General features: G+C 45.3%; 1 protein-coding gene across 1 annotated transcript in view; it reads right to left on the bottom strand.

Moving 5' to 3' along the window:
- Positions 1–21,081, bottom strand: part of WASF1 (WASP family member 1) — a 222,176-nt gene extending 201,095 nt beyond the window's left edge. The window contains exon 1 of the mRNA XM_077487129.1: positions 21,063–21,081. The gene's annotated coding sequence lies outside the window, so the exon portion shown is untranslated. The remainder of the gene's footprint in view (positions 1–21,062) is intronic.
- Positions 21,082–21,469: the final 388 nt, after the last annotated feature.

Here is a 21,469-nt window from a genome sequence, read left to right as displayed (position 1 = left end):
TGAAACTATAAAAAAATAACTAACCAACCAGCGTCACCTGTAACAGTTATATGGTGATCACTGGTGAAAGGGTTAACTAGGGGGCAATCAGGGGGCTTTATGCGGTAGTATATGGGGGTCCCTGGCGCTATAAAAAGTTGCGGCGAACCTAAATACCTACCTGCCTAACTAGCGTCACCTGTGACACTAATACAGCGATCAGAAAAATGATCGCTTATTAGGCTGGGTTCACACTGGAGCGATGCGGGAACGCCACGAATCCGCGGCGGGTTCCCGCATCGCATGCCTCCCGGCGGCAGTTCACACTGCCCTATGCGAACTGCTGGGAGTGTCAGTGAAATAATGACACCCCCAGATCAGTTCGCATATCGCAGTGCGATCTGCAAACTCGGATCGCATGGTGTGAACACCCATGCGATCCGATTCTGCTGCGGACCAAAAAAAGGGTCCCGTGCGAGTTTGCGGCGGGTGCGGCGGGTGCGACACGAATTTAGCCATACTATCTGTATGGCTGAACTCGAATCGCACAGAGATCGGATGTGATTTGCACTGCAGTGCGGTGCGAATCACATCCGTTCTCAAACCGCTGCAATGTGAACCCAGCCTTAGTGACACTGGCGACGGGGGGTGATCACGGGGTTAAACCTTTATTGGGGGGGTTAGGGGGGTACATTAGAACTAAAGGGGGCTAACCCTAACTGCCCTAACAGTTATTACAGTCACAAATGACACCAATGCAAAAAAAAAAAAAAAAAGCAATTGGTGTCACTGTGACTGGGGGGGCAGGGGTAATTGGGGGGGTGATCGGGGGGTAAAGGGGGGGTGTGAGTGTGCCTGGCATGTTCTACTGTATGTGTGGTGTGTTGGTGCAACTCACCGAACCTCTCTCCTCGGTGCCGGAACGAAAAATACCGACACGGAGGAGAGAATACATCACTTCCTCTCCTGTGTTTACATTACAGGAGAGGAAGTGATGTCACGGAGGATTTCCATTCGTCGAGAGCGATCGTGAGGGGGTGGCCATGAATGAATGGCCGCCCCCTCATCCCGGATCGCTCTCGAAGAAATGCTGACCGCCGCAGGCACCGGGGGGGGCCCGATCGGGCCCCCCACCCGCGGGCAGGCAGGGACTTATATATACGCCCATATGCCTGCCCGTGCCATTCTGCCGACGTATATCGTCGTGCGGCGGTCGGCAAGTGGTTAAAATGATCTTTTTTTAAAGTTTTTTTTTTGCATTGGTACATGTCCTCCAGTGGAGTACCCGGGCCCCCATACCCTTTTATGATCAATAACTTGCATATAAGCCTTCAAAATAAGGACTTTTGATTTTTCAGTTTGGGTCCCATAGACCTTAATAGGGTTTGCGTCCGAACTTTTGCAATGTACGAAAGTTGTGGCGCGAACCAAACCGGGGGTGGGGTTCAGCTCATCTCTAGTCCTTTATTATTCATAGAAAATAATGCTGTCAATCAGATATCAAAGTATAGTTTAGGCTATGCTATTCCTCCCAAACTTTCAGGTTTCTGTAGAAAGTCTGGAGCAACTTAGCAACTCTATATTCATTACAGTCATCTCCCTTTGCCCTTAAAGGCTGTATTTCCAGATTTTCCTGCATTTATATCTAGGCTGTTTAATTTAGTGGTATATTTTTTTTTCTTTAAATTGTGTCAATTGGTATTGAACCCAAAAACAAACACCTATTCTATTGCAGCTTACCAATTATTAGATGTGATTGCTGCATTCATTTTCTTTTTTCTAGTTTCATCTGATGATCCACACAGTAAGTCTGTTGTTTTTAAAAAGAACAAGCTTTCCAACAGACTATATCGGTTAAGAAATTAGACAAACCATTTAACACTAGGTTACATACAATGATCAGCTTTTTTTTAAGTCAAACATCCCAAAAGGAAAAAAACTCTTTGCTATAACTGCTTATAAAGTGTTATCTGAAGTTTGGCTTCAATTTGATTATGTATTTAAATCTGCTAGTACATGCTGCGTACACATGATCGGACTATCTGGTGGACTTAGTCCGGGGGACAAACCTCCAGACTTTGAAGCGGAGGTCCACCGGACTTTCCGAACGAGCGGTCCAGCCCACACACGACCAGACTTTTCCGTCGGACTAGGTGCGGCAGACAAACCGCCGGACTATAGCCGGACTTTTGAAATGAACAGACTTCCCCACACTGAGGAAAGTCTGTTCATTTTAAACACGGCTCCAGGTAGACGGGACTAGCGAAGGAAGTCAATGTCGCCGCCTTCGGCGGTGAGATTAACACCTCGCTGGCCCCGTCACCTGGTATGGACTTAAAGGGGAAGCCCTACTCCGAAAAAAGCGGCGTGGGGGTCCCCCCCAGGTCCATATCAGACCCTTATCCGAGCACGCAGCCTGGCCGGTCAGGAAAGGGGGTGAGGACGAGTGAGCTCCCACCCCCTTCTGAGCCATACCAGGCCACGTGCCCTCAACATGGGGGGGTGCTTTGGGGAAGGGGGGCCCTGCGGCCCCCCACCCCAAAGCACCTTATCCCCATGTTGATGAGGACAAGGGCCTCTTCCCGACAACCCTGGCCGTTGGTTGTTGGGGTCTGCAGGCAGGGGGCTTATTGTAATCCAGGAGCCCCCTTTAATAAGGGGGCCCCAGATACCGGCCCCCCACCCTATGTGAGTAGGTACTAGCGGAGGAGCCCGGCTTTCTTCTTCGTCGCTGCCGCCCAGGGGTCTTCTTCCAACTTCAGGGGTCTTGTCTCCCTCTTTGGGGGTCTTGTCCCACTCTTCGGTTCTCCCAGCTCTTTTACTAGCGGTGGCCCAGTCTTCTATCACCGTCGCCTCTTCTTCCGACTTCAGGGGTCTTGTCCCCCTCTTCGGTTCTTCTTGCCGGGCCTCCGCTTTCTTCTTCCAGCTTTTTTACTAGCGGTGGCCCGGTCTTCTGTCGCCGCCTTCTCTTTTTCTCTTCTTCCTTGAGATGTTGACTCGATGCTCCCTCTGGCCGCTCTCTCAGGCCGAAGAAGAAAGCCGGGCTCCTCCGCTAGTAAAAGAGCTAGCAGAAGATAGCGGAGAAGTCCGGCGAGAAGACTCTCCAAGACGGAAGACCACTGGAGCTGTGCAATAAATTATTTTAAAACCTTGTGTTGTGTTTTATTTACACTTTTTTCACCAGGTGAATGGGTAGAGGTACATGGTACCCCAATACCCATTCTCATAGGGTGGGGAGCCAGTATCTGGGGCCCCCTTATTAAAGGGGGCTCCCGGATTCTGATAAGCCCCCCGCCCGCAGACCCCGACAACCAACAGCCAGGGTTGTCGGGAAGAGGCCCTTGTCCTCCTCAACATGGGCACAAGGTGCTTTGGGGTGGGGGGCTGCAGGGCCCCCCTTCCCCAAAGCACCCCCCCATGTTGAGGGCACGTGGCCTGGTATGGCTCAGGAGGGGGGCACTTGCTCGTCCCCACCCCCTTTTCAGACTGGCCAGGCTGCGTGCTTGGATAAGGGTCTGATATGGACCTTGGGGGGACCCCCATGCCGTTTTTTCGGCGTAGGGCTTCCCCTTTAAGTCCATACCAGGTGATGGGGCCAGCGAGGTGTCAATCTCGCCGATGGAGGCACCGACATTGACCTCCTTCACTAGTTCCGTCTACCTGGAGCCACGTTCAAAATGAACGGACTTTCCTCCGTGTGTGGGCAAGTCAGTTCATTTCAAAAGTCCGGTGGACTGCCGAGTCCGGCAGGCAATTTTGAGTCAAATCTTCTTTCTAAGTCCACCGGACTTTTGGGGGAAAAAAAGTCCACCGGAGCTCACACACGGGCGGATTGTCCGACGGACTCTGGTCTGCCGGTCCAGGTCCGCCAGATAGTCTGATCGTGTGTATGGGGCATAACACTCCTCTCCCCCCAGACTGTCAATGCTGCTGTTCATAAGTGCCCCCTGCTCTTTCATCCAGAGTGCAGACACTCTGATACAGGGGGTGTGTTACTGGCAAGATCACCAAGTGAATACAGGAGAAAAAAGCTTACGAAAAGAAAACAAATGCAGCCACCACATCTAATGATTGGTAAGCTGCAATAAATTATATTTTTGGTTTTGGGTTTAATACCATTTTAATTCTGTTAAGATCCATGTGTCATCCATTTTATTAGTCATTGGTGGCAGACTCTTTCTGTTAGGCTGTTTTCACACTGAGGCGCTTTACAGGAGCTATAGCGCTAAAAATAGCGCCTGTAAAGAGCCTCTACTGTCACTCCAGTGTGAAAGCCGAGTGCTTTCACACTGTAGTGGTGTGCTTGCAGGACGGTAAAAAAAGTCCTGCAAGCAGCATCTTTGCAGCACTGTAGGAGTGGTGTATACACCGCTCCTAAAGCGCCCGTGCCCATTGAAATCAATGTGCAGTGCCACCAAACCGCCAGCAAAGCGCTGCTGCTATTTTAACCCCTTTTCGTTACAAGCACCCCGCTAGCGCCCCAATAGTGCCGCTAAAACAATGGTAAATTGCAACTAACAATAGCGGCGCTTTACCGCCGACGCCCCCAACGCCCCAGTGTGAAAGTAGCCTTACAGTCAAGACTGGGTCTTGTTTTATTAATTAGTGATTATATAAATGTCCATCATCCTTTGGCTGTGGCCACATATCCTATAATCAAAAAAGCTTTTGGTTCTTCAATCATCTCTTTATCTCTCTTCGGTTACAGGAAGGGTAAACCTGTGTCTTCTACTATCATCTCCCCCAGACCCTATTCAGATGACTTTCAAGAATAACGTATTATGTCTTCCTCAAATCCAAGCTCATATTAAAAAGGAGATTTGCAAGGCAGCCATCAGTTCCTTTTCTTATAATTCCCCCGCATGCATTGTATTTGCTAAAATTAACATAAATAGAATAATGCAGCAGCAGGGGTTTTTTGTTTGTAGAATAATGTAGACAATAGCGCAATTATCCTTTCACAGGTAAACCAAAGGGAAAGAAAAGTCTTAAATATCATAACTTTGGTCCATAACTGAATTATCCAAGGTTCAGCTCAAAACATGTAGCAGCAGAAAGAAATGAAATGACTGAGAAAAACGGTTTTGCAGCTCCGTGAAACAAAGAAAAGCATCTGTAAAAAATAATTAATTTAATTAATTAAAACAGAAGCAAAGAATAGAGAACATCAGCCTAGGGCAGTGATGGAGAACCTTGGCACCCCAAATGTTTTGGAACTACATTTCCCATGATGTTCAGCTACACTACAGAGTGCATGAGCCTCATGGGAAATGTAGTTCTAAAACATCTGGGTTGCCAAGGTTCACCCGCCATCACTGGCCTAGGGCAATAATAACTTTACAATTAATTAACCACTTCCTGACCGGCGCACGCCGATGTACGTCGGCAGAATGGCACGGACAAACAAATGGGCATACAGGTACGTCCCTTTAAATTTGCCGCCGGGCCATAGCGTGTGTTTTTTTCAAAATTGTCTCTTTTTTTGTTTATAACGCAAAAAATAAAAACCGCAGGGGTGATCAAATACTACCAAAAGAAAGCTCTATTTGTGGGAAAAAAGGACGTCATTTTGTTTGGGAGCCACGTCGCAGGACCGCGCAATTGTCAGTTAAAGCGACACAGTGCCGAATCGCAAAAAGTGCTCTGGTCAGGAAGGGGGTAAATTCTTCCAGGGCTGAAGTGGTTAATATGTTTACAATGCTCTTTCATTTTAGATTGTCTCTTTTTGGGAGAATAAACAATCTCAGTCAGACATCAGCACCTTTGGCAGAGAAAGGCTGATATAAAAATTTACCAGTTGTCAAATTTTATTGCTGTCAACTGTTCAGGTTACGCTTGTAGACTTGCACAGAGTAAATAAGCCCATATTCACACTGAGCTGCGCGCACGATGTCAGTCCCAATTTCGGCAGCGATTTCAGGGACACCTGTGCAGGTAAATCGCAGCCCGAAATTGCAACAAGTAGCACAGAAACTACTTTTTGAAATCTGTGCAGCGCTGCAAATGCAGCTTCGTACCGATTAGGGCGGGGCCATTGCCGGAAATTGACGCCAATTCGACATATGATTTGACGTGTGAACCAGGGCTAAAGTGCTGTTATTCTGCAACACTACTAAGAAAAAAAAAGAGCTTGCACATGTAATGATCAGATACTCCACAAACATATATAAAAACAGATCCTACCTAAACAAGTTTTTTTTAATAACCATTATTACATAGGGTAACTTACATTGAGCTTCTCATATGACATCCTATTATTAAAATGGACTGCAACTATCTATTTTCACTGACAACTTTTGACATCAAGTAAGGATACAACCTGCTCCTGTTAGTGGTCTGGTCAGTGCATACAGTAGAATTCAAATTTAGCTATTACCGGCTGCTTACAGCACATACAGTGCCTTGAAGAAGTATTCATACCTTTTGAAATTTTCCACATTTTCTCATGTTACAACCAAAAACGTAAATGTATTTTATTGGGATTTTATGTAATAATCCAACACAAAGTGGCACGTAATTGTGAAGTGGAAGGAAAATAATCAATGGTTTTTTAATTTATTTACTAATAAATATCTGAAGTGTGGCCTGCATTTGTATTCAGCCCCCTTTACTCTGATACCCCTAACTAAAATCTAGTGGAACCAATTGCCTACAGAAGTCACCTAATTAGTAAATAGAGTCCACCTGTGTGTAATTTATTTTTAGTATAATACAGCTGTTCTGTGAAGCCCTCAGAGGTTTGTAAGAGAACCTTAGTGAACAAACAGCATCATGAAGGCCAAGGAACACACCAGATCAAGTCAGGGATAAAGTTGTAGAGAAGTTTAAATCGGGGTTATGTTCTAAAAAAATATCCCAAGCTTTGAACATCTCACAGAGCACTGTTCAACCCATCATCCGAAAAGAGTATGACACATTTGCAAACCTACCAAAACACAGCCTTCCTCCTAAACTTACAGGCTGGGCAAGGAGAGCATTAATCATAGAAGCAGCCAATAGGCACATAGTATCTCTGCAGAAGCTGCAGAGATCCACAGCTCAGGTGGGAGAATCTGTCCACAGGACAACTATTAGTCGTGCACGCCACAAATTTGGCCTTTATGGAAGAGTGGCAAGTAGAAAGCCATCGTTGAAAGGAAGCCATAAGAAGTCACATTTGCAAGAAGCCATGTGGGGGACACACCAAACATGTGGAAGAAGGGGCTCTGGTCAGATGAGACCAAAATGTAACTATTTGGCCTAAAAGAAAAATTATATGTGTGGCAGAAAAGTAACACTGCACATCATCCTGAACACACTATCCCCACCGTGAAACATGGTGGTGGCTGCATCATGTTGTGAGGATGCTTTTCTTCAGCAGGGGCAGGGAAGCTGGTCAGAGTTGATGGGAAGATGGATGGAGCCAAATACTGGGCAATCTTAGAAGAAAACCTGTTAGAGTCTGCAAAAGACTTGAGACTGGGGCGGAGGTTCACCTTCCAGTAGGACAATGACCCTAAACATACAGCCAGAGATACAATGGAATAGTTTAGATCAGACGTCTTCAAACTACTACCCTCCAGTTGTTCAGGAACTACAATTCCCAGTCATGTCTGTGAATGTCAGAGTTTTACAATGCCTCATGGGATGTGTAGTTCGGCAACAGCTGGAGAGCCGTAGTTTGAAGATTCTTGGTTTAGATAAAAGCATATTCATGTGTTAGAATAGCCCAGTCAAAGTCCAGACCTAAATCCAAATTGAGAAATTGTGTCAAGACACGAAAACTGCTGTTCACAGACGCCCTCCATCCAATCTGAATTTGCAAAGAAGAATGGGCAAACATTTCACTCTCTAGATGTGCAAAGCTGGTAGAGACTTCCCCCAAAAGACTTGCAACTCTAATTGCAGTGAAAGGTGGTTCTACAAAGTATAGACTCAAGGGGGCTGAATACAAATGTACCCCACACTTTTCAGATAATTATTTGTAAAAAATTTGGAAAACCATTTATAATTTTCTTTCCACTTCACAATTATTTTCCACTTTGTATTGGTCTATCACATAAAATCTCAATAAAATACATTTACATATTTGGTTGTAATATGACAAAATTTGGAAAATATCAAGGGGTATGAATATGTTTTCAAGGCACTGTATGAGTCTCTAGCCTCTAGCCTCTAGCCTAACAACTCTCAATTCTGACCAACTGCCTACAGAACAAGTGAGTCTCATTCCTTCCTCCTGTGTTGTATAAAGATACATTGCAACTTCTGCTTTAATAGCTGAAGGATTTTACCACCCTTTCCACCGAAACTCTTTTTTTTACACCCACCAACCTCACTTTGACATTTTTCCTCCTGCCAGCCAAACTTTGTTCTCTGGCAGCCTTCTCTCCATCATTCACATTATGTTCTCTGGCAACTCTCCCTCACATCCACACTATTGTCCGTGTCAGCTCTCCCTCCACTCTTCATGTTACATTCCTTAAGAGATGTCCTCTGATTTCACTGTACCTTCTCTTGCAGATTCCTCCCCATCTGTTTGCATTGCACCCTAATCATTTCTGCTCTCTACTGCTATTTCTCTCCACAGTACCTTCTGCTAGAGTCAGTGCCCCACATTTCCCAGTCCCTCGTTTTGTATGGTATGTTCAGCCCCTTCTAGCTGCTCCCTTGTCACTATAAATTACTCTAACATTCTGCATTCCTCATTCTCCATTGTCTCCAAACATTACCCCAGATGGCTGCCAGTGAGGATAAACACCCAAACATATATGAAACTGGATCCTAAATGTCCTAACCATTCCAAAGGACTTACCTGTAGACCAGGGGTCTCAAACTGGCGGCACTCAAGCTGTTGCGGAACTACAACTCCCATTATGCCTCTGTCTGTAGGAGTCATGCTTGTAACTGTCAGCCTTGCAATGCCTCATGGAACTTGCAGTTTTGCAACAGCTGGAGGCTGGCAGTTTGAGGCCCCTGCTGTAGGCCATCCCTGGTCCAAAAATAAGTTAATATAACTGTGGATGTGGCAAAATCAGTATAACTGTCATGGTCAGGGGTCAGGCTCAGAGACCAGTAGCTATAGCACTAGAGAGGCTCCCACAGACCAGCTGGATAAGTACAGAAGCAAGTCACTCTGGTGGATGACACTGGCTCACAAGGGACATGGATTCTAGGCACTAACTAGTGTTCACCAGAGCTCCTGATGGTGGAGATGGGTTTTTCTGTGTGTTAGTACCAGATTACAATCCCTAGGACCGTGCAGGTGTTGAGCCATGCAGGAGGTGAGCAACCCGGGGTCCAGTAACACATAAAGCAGATAGGGATCAAGCAGAGGCATAGTCATTAAAGAAGCTAAAGATCTATAACAATTGGTTGCAGGTTGAGATCAAGTAGAAGCATAGTCGAGGAACAAGCCAAAGGATGTTAATGAATGGTGAAGTTAGGAACAACAGCAGGGGTGAGATAGTCAGTCATGGGTGTCATGGTGGGGGTGTGTTTTACACTCTCAGCTGATCATGTGGGGAGATTTTTGGCACCACCCGTTTGGAGGCACCTCCTCTTACTTTAATGCTTGCATGACGCTGGTGGCTACCCATGTGCATGCATGTCAGACACGCATTTAAATACCCCTCACTGTCCTCACATTCTCACTTCCCGTTCAGGGATAATGCACCTCATATGTGGATTATGTCATGCTATAGAGCCTAAGGTAACTATTTTGGTAATTGTTATGTTGCTGCTTGCACATACTTTCACTTTTTCACTGTTCAACTTGCTTTCTCTGGCCACAATGCATGTGGTTTGATGCAATATTTATCACACTGTTTGGTGTTTGGATTCTATATTCAATCATGATCAATTTTATATTTCTCACGCCCCTATATGACTATTTCTTTCATTCTCCTTGGTATAATGGTTTATATTGAATATACTTTACTACACAAGAGTTTTTAACTCATTAATATTACAGATATGTTTGAAGACACTTCTATCACCACTTGTTACTTATGGATATCCTTTCCCCCGTGTCCGTACCATGTGTCGGTTTTTGCCACCTCCCATCACAGACCAATCCAGCCTTTTCCATCACACCGAATGCCTTTCCTATTCCAATGTCATGTAAATGATTGGGACTGGTTATTCCTCTCCCTTTTTATTCAGTTTGTCCCATTTGCTTGAGCTATACATCCGACTTATTGTTACTATGCTCTTTTTAGACATACTGAGGCATCCACTCCTGATGAGTGGTTTCAACCACGAAATGCGTCGAGCTACATGGGATGCAATCAAGCAAACATTACATTAATATTAATTACTCAGATCCTGTCACAATTTTGGACATGGCATACAATCATACAACTTGAAATATTTACTTATTAGATTAGGGATTGATTTTTGGGTTGTACAGTTCTAATGGTCATGCATGTATGCATATGTAATGTACTTATATATATATATATATATATATGAGATCGCAATTTTTTACATTTTTATTGTAATGCGCTATGTATACTAATTATATAATTATTTTTGTACTTGATTATTATTGACTTGCCTCACTCAAAGTCCCAAACCCCCCCTTCATTTTAATGAACTAGGGATGGAGGCCTGTGTAAGCACAGGCTTCATTTAAAGTCCCAAAACGTTCTCTTTGCACGGGTGAGATATTGGCTGGAGAGAACACAATAATTTGCCAAACAAAAAGTGCAAAGGCATGGCTAAGATAGGAAATTCATAGGAAGAGCAAAGGGTTCAAGGTTGAGGAGAAACAAAGCTCAAGGCAAGATTGTTCAAGGAATTGTCGAGGCTGCTGTCCAGCATTTCCAGTGGCTCAGCAAGAAGAAACACTGCAAGACACAACAGAGGTTACAGGTCCTGACAATAACAGCAGGAAGGGGGTAAAACTTGAGACTACTCACAGTGTACACAGTAACATATGACAACATTTGGCACAGTCCCAAAAAACATTAACTACTGTGCCACAAGCATGACTTTATCAATGGTTAGGAATATGTAATGCACAGCATGCAAGGGTCAGGACTACATAGAGCACAGGTCAGTAGACAGAGTACAACAAAAAAATTACCTCCTCCCCAAGTTAATATTCCCCCAGTACAGATCCACAACCCCATGCAGCTCCTCTCCAGTACAGATTTCCTCCCTTCATGAAATCCACTCACCAGACCAGACACTGCAGTGTAAGCTCATTGAGGGAAAGTCTTCCCTTGGCTGAATCATGTGGCCAGATAGAAAGAGCAGGCAGAAGATGGTGGCTGCAGCGGTTCAGATGTGCACCCAGTTTAAGTGCTAGCTGTGGCTCTGAGGATGCTTTGGTGGGAAGTAGGACCCCCTATCTACGCCCCCTTGCCTGTCAGTACCCACTGTCCACAATTAGCTATCACTATGCCACTTTTGCCAGTAGTATCATTACCTCCTGTTCTGCTACTCTTATGTCTCAGCTCCATGATCAGCTTACACTCTATCTCCCTCCATGATCAGTTCAAGTAGAATGGCAAATGTAACAAAATAATACAAACCAAGATACAATTCTGTCTGTTTGAGCCTAAAGCACACCAGTGTGGCCACAAAAGGTTCAGCCAAAATGAACACATTTACAAATGAATACATTTGCTAGTATATATATATTAACCACTTCAGCCCCGGATGAATTGGCTGCTCAATGACCAGGCAATTTTTTGAGATACGGCACTGCATCACTTTAACTGACAATTGCGAGGTCGTGCGAAAACAGTACCCAAACAAAACTTTCATTTTTTTCCCATAACTAGAGCTTTCTTTTGGTGGTATTTGATCATCTCTATGGTTTTTATTTTTTGCGCTATAAACAAAAAAAGAGAGACAATTCGGAAAAAAAAATGTTTTACTTTTTGCTGTAATAAATAGCTCAGATTTTAAAAAATAAAAATAAAAAGCACATATTTTTTCTCTGTTTAGGCCGATACATATTCTTCTACATACGTTTGGTAATAAAGTGTATATTGATTGGTTTGCGCAAAAGTTATAGCATCTACAAAATATGGGATAGATTTATACCATTTTTGTTATTATTATTTTTTTTTACTAGTAATGGCAGCGATCTGCGATTTTTATAGCATCTACAAAATATGGGATAGATTTATACCATTTTTATTATTATTTTTTTTTTTTACTAGTAATGGCAGCGATCTGCGATTTTTATCAAGACTGCAACATTATGGCAGACACATCGGGCACTTTTGACACATTTTTGGGTCGACTGACAATTATACAGCGATCAGTGCTATAAAAATGCACTGATTACTGTATAAATGTAACAGGAAGGGAAGGGGTTAACACTAGGGGCACTCAAGGGGTTAACTGTGTTCCCTATGTGTGTGTTCTAACTGTGGGGGGTGGGACTGACTATAGGAGATGAGAGATCATGGTTCCCAGCTTGTAGGAACTCACAATCTCTCTCTCTCCTCTCCTCACAGAACTGGGATGTGTGTGTTTACACACACATATGTCCCTGTTCTGCCTCTCTTGCCTGCGATCGCTCGTTGCCAGCGGTCAGGAGCACGCGCCTGCTATCCTGCTTAAAGGGACCGACATATAGCTACGACGGTTCACGGTATTGTGCCAACCTGCCTCTGTAAAATAACGGCAGCTGGTCGGCAAGTGGTTAAAATATTTTTATAGTATTTTTTAAAGTGACATGCAATTGACTGTTTTTGATGCTACATGGGCAGGCCTTTGCCTTGGTTTCTATGCAAAGTTGCCATGTGCGGAGATGTATACTTTTATATTACATATTCCATGGCAGCAGTTTGTGTGTTTCTGTTTGTCTGTTTCTTCTCTGGCTCTAATGTCTTCCAGTCTATGACAGCTGGAGTGCATTTGCGTTCCAAGCTGATGCTTTCTCTTCTGGCCAGGCGTCCTTGGGTTGCTCCTGCCCAGGGGCATGGTGCTGCGGGCAGTGGGGCATAATTTCAGTGGAGAAATTCAATTGGCGATCAGTACTGTTGATGTAGGGATTTCTCTGTAGGCAGCTTGCACCAGTTTCCTTCAGGGCCGGTTCACACTGCGGGCGATGCGAGGCGACACGACTTGCCTCGCCGCAATCTGACAAGTCGCCCCCGTTCTGTACAATGGAACCGTTCTGAGAGGAGCGACTCGAGTCGCTCCGACTCAGAAAAAAGGTTCCTGTACTACTTCTGGGCGACCTCGGGGCGACTTGCATTGACTTCTATACAGAAGGTCGCGGCGAGGCAAGTCGGTGTCGCCTCGCATCGCCCGCAGTGTGAACCGGCCCTAAGTGCTGTGTTTGATTCTGCTATGATTTCATCAACTGTGCCGGGTTTGGTTTTTCTGTGCAGTTTCACACTGTGGATGTATCACTGCCCTCGTGTGGCCAGCCCTGGTGTAGCATGTAATCAGAGGGTGTGTCCAATTTTTTCCTTGCTGACATGGGTACTCCTTTTTGAGTTCTTTAACCATTTTCTTTCAATCTTATTTTGCTTTTGTGAGTCTTTCTAGGTCAGGTTTACAATACACTGCATGAAATGATAAAGACATCATTAGGTCACAACATCTTTCTTTAGATGTATTTGTCATAGGTCACAATCAAAGTCCAGCCTTCATAGCAGAAGCTCTGAATCCTCCTGTACGCACCCACTGCTATGTCAGCTGCTCCAAGGAGGGCAAGTCTCTTTGTGAGCCATGTTAAGCCCAGTTGGTGGTGTTTTCCAGCAAATGGAATCCCTAGTGAGGCATGTGGTGCAAGAATCCCTTAAAGAGTGGGATACAAGCCACACACGAGATCCGACAGCCATTGCTGCGTGTTCTCCCACTAGGATGACCAGGAAGAACTGGAACTGCCCCAACCAAGGTAGAGTCTCCTGCAAAGCAAGAAGAAGTACTGTAAGCACCTTTGGCCTCCGTTTTCCACTAGCGCGACTTGTCATGCAATATTGGACACATGGGGAGGCATGGCGGATCACAGCCCATTGAGTTCAATGGCACCCAATCTATGCAACTTAGAGTTGTAGCGACTTGAGGAGTTCCTGTGCTACTTTGATGTGACTTTTGATGCAACTTTGATCCAAAGAGTGTAAAGTTGGATTGGCAAGTTGAGGTCCTACCTCAGGACCAGCACTGTCTAGACCAGAAGAGGACAGTCTAGAGAACAAAGTTCAGAGCATGCGAGGGTCGCACATTTTTACAGACCAGGTCAGGATTTTGGGAAGAGCTGGTGAGGGGACCAAATGATCCCTCAGAACTATGCTAAAGCTTGAACTCAGAATCCAAGAAGCTACTGAGTTGGGCTTCAGACAATTGGGATGTCTAAGTGGTCCTTTTGGGACATGCATGGTCCATCATAGGTCCTCCATCTTCTCTGATTTCCATGGATTTTGCCTCACGGTGAGGTTAAGAAAGCTTATACTCATGCTTTACATGAGTCGCTGGTGTTGCAAAGTGCTATTGTGCCAGTCCCTGAATGCGGGAGATTTTAGGGCAGGTACTCGCCCCTCTTAGGGTCATGAAGAGGAACAGCTTGCGGAGGCCGGTTTTTGACCTTGCACACCTGAGACAATTTTCAGCAAAGGAGAAGTTCAAGGTTGAAACATCGTGCCTGTTTCATAGGGGGTCCAGCCGGGTGACTGGCTTGTTTCCAATAGACTTAAAGTGGAGTCCCACCCAAAAATTTTACTTCTGCTTTAAGAAAAGGTGACCCCCTGACATGCCACATTTGGCATGTCATTTTTTTGCGGTGGGCAGAAGCCCTCTTTTTAGAGGGTTCTAGCTCCCGCTTTCTCCTGGCAAACCCACGGCGCCAGAAGGAGGATCACCCCCCCCCCCCTCGGCAATCCTCTGGAACACGTCACAAGTCCCAGATGATTGCCCGGCCAGTCACAGCGTGCAGAGCGGCTCGTGCATGCGCAGTGCGTGCCCGTGTGTGAAGCCACAGATGGGCACCCACAGTGACAATGCCGGTACTGCAGAGAGGAGGGGGAGACGAGTGAGACTTCATTCACCCACATCGCTGGACCCTGGGACAGGTAAGTGTCCGATTATTAAAAGTCAGCAGCTGCAGTATTTGTAGCTGCTGACTTTTTTTTTTGTTTAATTGGAACTCCACTGTAGGTCAAAACCATCTTCAGCTCCAGCCATTCGGGTTTTCAACATCACCCTGTGTGTTTTCAGGGTCTTATTGGTTGTTAGCCTTTATCAAAACAAGGAGCATACGCCTGCCTTGTTACGTGGATGTCCTTGTTCTACGGTCGCAAGACAGAGGGCAGCTGCTGGAGCCCAGGTCTTTTCTATGCTCCTCAAACTCGGCTGGCTGCCTGATCTGGCAAGGAGACACCTGGAGCCCACTCAGTCTCTTGTGGGCCTCGGGGCTCAGTTCAATATAATTTTGGATCATTGCTTTGGCTCTGGATCCCAATGTTTTTAAACAGAATACTCCTGGCTTGGTCTTCTTCCCACCTGCAGGCCTTTCAGTGTCTAAAATGATTGGCACTATGGTGTCTATGGATCCGAGGATCAAGTGGAAGCTAGAGAAGGCGACTTTTCTGGAAGGGATTTCTCCAGCAGTGGCAGCCAGGAAGCAGATTTCAGGCCTTTCATCGTATCACAAGGAAGCGTCAGTGCTCTTAGGTTAGTCAACACTACAGCAGTCTCCTACGTTAAAAGACATCCTGGGGACTCACAGCCTGTTCTCTATTACAGGAAGCGGAGCCAATTATGTCTTATGTCTTAGGCTCAGAATAATCAAGACTACAGCTCAGCGACGTATGTTCCCAGAGTCCAAAATGTTCTAACAGATTTTCTCTCCAGAGTCCACAATGAATGGTCTTACATGCGGAAGTTTTCAGGTACAGATGCCCTGATGGATCATTAGAATTGCTGTAGGACCTATGCATTGCTTCCAGTCCTGGTCAACCTTGGGTTTTCTATGAAGATTCCGAATAGAGGTTGTGGTGTTAATGGCAGTGATGCCTTATTGGCCAATTAGGTCATGGCTCCCTTTGCTAGCACAGTTCAGCTTCTGGAAACCAGTTCATCTCCTCAGGCCAGGCCTCCTATCACTGAGTACAATCCTACATCCATGTTTAGCATGGTTGCGTCTGACGGTCTGGTTCTTGAGATTGGAGGTCCTCGGCTGCTCTTCCAGCATCATTTCCGCTCTCTTGAATACTAGAAGCATGAACACAGACAAAGTTGATGGGAGTATCTGGTCAAAGTCGTTCAATACATGTCTGCTGCTGACTGATCATGTGGTGATCTAGAAGTTTTAGATATTCTAGGCTTCCTCCAGTCGGATTTAGTTCTGGTTCTATTGGTCAGCTCCCTCGGAGTTCAAGTGTCAGCTTTATTGGCCTTCACACGTGTTTTCTGGTCTAGGCATCTTTCCTGTCCAACAATTCTTCAAGGAAGCAGCTAGGCTCAGGCCTCGGAGTAAGCAGAGGTTTTCCACTGGAGTCTCCCTCTTGTTCTCAACTCCCCATTGTGAATTGGAACTGAGTGTTCTAGGGCTGTCTCCATTAGAGGCCTCCCTGTCAAGTTAGCTTTTTCCAGGTTATCCCGTTGGCATAAAAAGCCTTAGAGATTGGTTCACTGGTCATGGAGAACTTTCTTACGTTCTTTCCAGTCAACCGATGCTGTTACCTATGCTTGACTCAATTCCCAAGGGTGCATCAGTCTTTGTGGGAGCCAAGAAATTGTTCTGCCAACCTTAGAGTTCTAATTTGCATGGGAGAAAGCGTGCTGTGGCTTAGTTGGTTAAAGTGCATTTCTAGTAAACAGGGAATCCTGATTTGACTTCCAGCAGTGCCTTTCTTCAATTTTAGGAATCCCTCAGATATTTTAAAGTCATATCTACAAGCTACAGCTTCCTTCAGGCTTCAGAATGCCTGTTCATTCTTTTGCCAGAAAGGACAGAGAAACGTGCCTCATCTAGGGCAATTGTGCACGGATTGTCATGGATATTGTGTTTCTTTAAATGCATGGTGCATCTCTGTTGTACTCACTTCCTATGTGGTGTTTCCTGTTCCTGTTGGTTATTATTCAATGAACATGGCTTATGTACAGTAATGGCTTGTGCTGAATATGGCCTCCAACAGGTCATCCAACAGGCCTACAGAGCCAAGGGCTTGGCTCCTTTGGAGTTCGTGTCTGCTCACTCGACCAGGAGTGGGTCTACATCTTGGGCAGCTTTGTGTCATGTAGCTCCCAAAGTATTTCCCACACGTATGCTGCCATGGAGTCTGTCAAGAAAATTGAGAATTTCCTATTGCATACTTACCGTAATTTTCCTTTCCTGATAGACTCAATGGCAGCAGGAGTTCCCTCCCAAATGTCTGGAGTAGGCTAGTTACGGAACATGGCCACTGGCCTGGAGCAAAGATTTATGGGAGAGGGGTCCTATTGGGGAAGATTGGAGGCAGGGTTAACCCACATGTATGCTGCCATGGAGTCTATCAGGAAAGGAAAATTACAGTATTTGATACAGGAAATTTTCATTCTTTTTATATATATTTTTTGGCTATATATTATAGCAGAAAGTACAAAGTATCGTTTTGTTTTTTCTTCAAAATTGTCGGTCTTTTTTTGTTTATAGTGCAAAAAATAAAAACCACAGAGGTGATCAAAAACCACCAAAAAAAAGCTTAATTTGTGGAAAAAAAAAGGACATCAATTTTGTTTGGGTACAACGTTGCAAAAAATGGCCTGGTGATTAAAGTGGAGTTCCAGGCTTTTTTTCCTTATTAAAAGTCAGCAGCTACATAAAGAATAGCTGCTGACTTTTAACAACCCAGAGGCACAAACACACATGGATTTGTTCAGAATAACAAAAGTTTTCTGATCCAACCTCTGGTCACCATTTTTCTGGTGGACATCCATTGGAAATAACACTGTGACAGACCCTTGGAGTCTATATCCCTAACCGGAAGCTGTGTATGCCGATATATGGTTCCCCTGGGTGTATTACACCAGAAGCTTTTCTGATTCATTAGGCAGACTCCTATTTGGGTTCATCTTCTCCGGTAAACCTTTTACCTATCGGTTGTGGATTATCAACTGGCAATCTGTCTACACCAAGCACTTATTTTGAAGTCACTTCATTTTTGTTCATGGACCTTTATATGCACTTATGAATGCACATTTACCTTATATATAATTTCAGTTTTGTTTCACCAACCCCTTATTATTGTTTATGCAAAATATTGAGATTATTTACCATAATATATGCTTTATATGATTTTCTATATACTTAGGAGGTTCTTGTACTGAGAATATGGTCGTTTGGTTGGGGTTCATCTCACTGATATCATTATAGCGCTGCACTTTTATATACATAGTCTATTTACTTTCCAAACTTATCCTTTGTTCGGCTAGCTGCTACGATGTACCGTTTAAAGAGACAGCGTGGTTTATTTTCCCCTTTATATTTACAATAAACAGATGCGGTCGCACTGAGCCCCACTCCTCTCCCCCTCCTCTTCTCGGCACCTTAATTGAAACTGTGGGAACCCAGCCATGACAGCTTGCGGCTTCACGGCTGGGGCGCGCAATGAGCATGCATGAGTTGCGCTGCGCTTTCCCAGTGGACAGGCAATCTTCTAGGACCTGTCACGTGCCCTGGAAGATTGCCGAGAGGGAGGAGCCACTTAGGGGGAGAGGAGGAGTTGCCTAGGCGGCCCATAGGCGGAAGCAGGAAGTGGGACAGGAAGTCCCATTCAAAACTAAGCACCCACCCCCCCAAAAAAAATTACATGCCAAATTTGCCATGTAAGGGGGTGAGGAGTGCTTAAAGCAGAAGTTCCTCTTTTGGGTGTAACTCTGCTTTAAGGGGGTAAATCCTTCAATGAATGAATGAAATATTTGTATAGCGCACAACACGAACTGAATCGCCTCAAGGCCTGAAGTGTTTAATATATATACCAATACATTTTGGAGATTTTTATTAAAAATAGTTTTGGTCTTGTGTGGGTGCCAGTAAAGTCCATAAGCTGCAGGACAAGCTCTTGCATTTGTTTTTCATAGATCTCAATTTTGGGATGTAGCATGGGTAGAGGTTCCTTTTTTCTCAGCATTATAATCCAAATACAGGTTTTAAAGGCTAGGTTCACCTTTATGAAAAAGATAAATGCACATAATTTAGCAGGAAACAAAATGTGCATTTATTATTTTATTTCACTGGAACCTGCAGAGCATTGCACCCGCGATCAGTGAATTGTGAGTGCAATGTCAGGCTCCTGCAGATATTGTCAATAGACAACGAGCGTACTGATCAGCATGCTTGCAGTCCATTGAGAATTACAAGCTGTCTGCTGCGGTGGCAGTTTATTCATTCACCGATCTCTATGAATGATACGGCTGTGCGGGTGGTGCCCCACAAAGCAGCACCAATTTGAAATATGGCAGCAGCTGTGGGGAAGAGGAATCCCCATGCATTGTCACAGGGGATGGGTTGAAGGGAACATGTGCTGGAACATTACATGTTACACCCAAACTCTGATGTAACATGTTCCTAAAGGTAAACCTAACATTTAAACCTTCCCCAACCTACTATTAAACATGCTTTTTTTTGCTCTCTGTGTCCTTGTTGATGGAATTTCCCCTTGCTTCCTCTATTGTCTAACGCTTGTCACATAAATTGGAAATTAGAAACATATTCCCATACTTATTTTCTGTATTAGTGACACAGACAGCAATAAAAATTGACATTTATAACCCTTCCTCATTCTAACAGACTCATACTCACCACCTGTTGGCTACAATAGGATAAATACAACTGCAAACAATTGGTTACTAGTGAAACAGCAGTGTAGCGCTAATATAAACAATGAAATTGACAGTACATGTGCCTGAACACAATCTGTATGTTAGAGAAGAATTATGTGAAAAACAATAATAAGTGTGCTTAAACACAATGGGTGCATAAGTCCAATAGTAGATATAAACTCCAAATCAAACACAAGACAAAGTCCACAGAGATCTGGAGGGAAAATCTCTTCCTGTTGAAGTGACACCGAACCAATGGGGAAAGGAAACAGGTTATCTGTAGTCACTCTAATGCCGCGTACACACGTAGAAGACTATCCGGCAGACTTAGTCTGGCAGACTTTCCAGTGGACTGTCCGAACGAGCTACTTGCCCACACACGGCACTTTTTCAGCGGACTAATACGGTGTACTAAGTCCGCCGGACTATCCGCCGTACTTTTGAAATGAACGGACTTGCCAACACACGCGGAGGAAAGTCCGCTCATTTTGAGAGCGTCTCCAGGTAGCCGGGGTCAGCGAAGGAGGCGTCGCTGGCCCTGTCACCTGGTATGAACTTAAAGGGGAACTCCTATGCTGAAAAATCGGCGCAGGGTTCCCCCCCAGGGTCATATCAGACCCTTATCCGAGCACGCTACCCAGCCGGCCAGGAAAGGGGGTGGGGACGAGCGAGCGCCCCCCCCCTCCTGAGCCGTACTAGGTCGCGTGCCCTCAACATGGGGGGTGCCTTTGGGAAGGGGGGCCGCGCGCCCCCCCACCCCAAAGCACCTTGTCCCCATGTTGATGAGGACAAGGGCCTCTTCCCGACAACCCTGGCCGTTGAACCTGTGAAAAAAAGTAAAAAAAACCACACAAGGGTTAAAATAGTTTATTGCACAGCTCCGGGGGTCTTCTTCCGTCTTCGGGGGTCTTCTCGCCGGACTCCTCTGCTATCCTCTGCTTTTTTGCTAGCTCTTTCACTAGCGGAGGAGCCCGGCTTTCTTCTTCGCCGCCGCCCTCTTCTTCCGACTTTGGGGGTCTTGTCCCCCTCTTCAGTTCTTCTTGCCGGACCACCGCGCCTTCTTCTAGCTCTTTTACAAGCGGTGGCCCGGTCTTCTGTCGCCGCTGTCTTCTGTTTTTCTCTTCTGGAGATGTTGCCTCGTCGCGGTCTCCGGTCACAATGGCAGGGACGCGGTGCGCGGCGACTAATATAGGGACCCTCGCCGGGAGATGTCTCCGCCCATTATGATGTCACAGTCCCAGCATCCCATAATGGACTTTTCCACCGGATTGTTTGATCGTGTGTACGAGGCATTAGCAACACTTCAAGGGTAAGTAAATGGATAATCTTACCAACTGGAATGGGCACACATGTCTTACAACAGTGGGTCAGAAAGGCTCAGGATCCTACAAGGTCCAGATCAAACGTTGTACACGGGAGATGGTCAAGAAGATCAGGTGCAGGGTCCCCGACTCTCAGTCCCAAGGCTCCAGAGGCGCTGTAAGATCAAGGTAGATGTCTAAAAATCTGTCTGATACAATTTCTAAACAGATGTTACAGATTATTTTATTTATTTTTATTTTAGCAGGCTCCCAGTGGGTCTTTGATAATGGTGCACAAAAAAAAAAAAAGCAATGTAAAGTTGGGTTCTATCATTGGTATTTTCTATCATTACACCTAAGTCCAGTGAAGTATTAAAGAATCCATAACAGCAGTCTGTCCATAGAAGGCACACGGGGGCTGCCCCCGCCCCCTTGCA

Source organism: Lithobates pipiens, unplaced genomic scaffold (assembly GCF_037356315.1).
Source record: "Lithobates pipiens isolate NorthernLeopardFrog02 unplaced genomic scaffold, aLitPip1_a1.2 Scaffold_18, whole genome shotgun sequence".
NCBI lineage: Eukaryota > Metazoa > Chordata > Amphibia > Anura > Ranidae > Lithobates > Lithobates pipiens.
The sequence above is the reverse complement of the archived record's forward strand: the minus strand, read 5'-3'. Positions and strand labels throughout refer to the sequence as shown.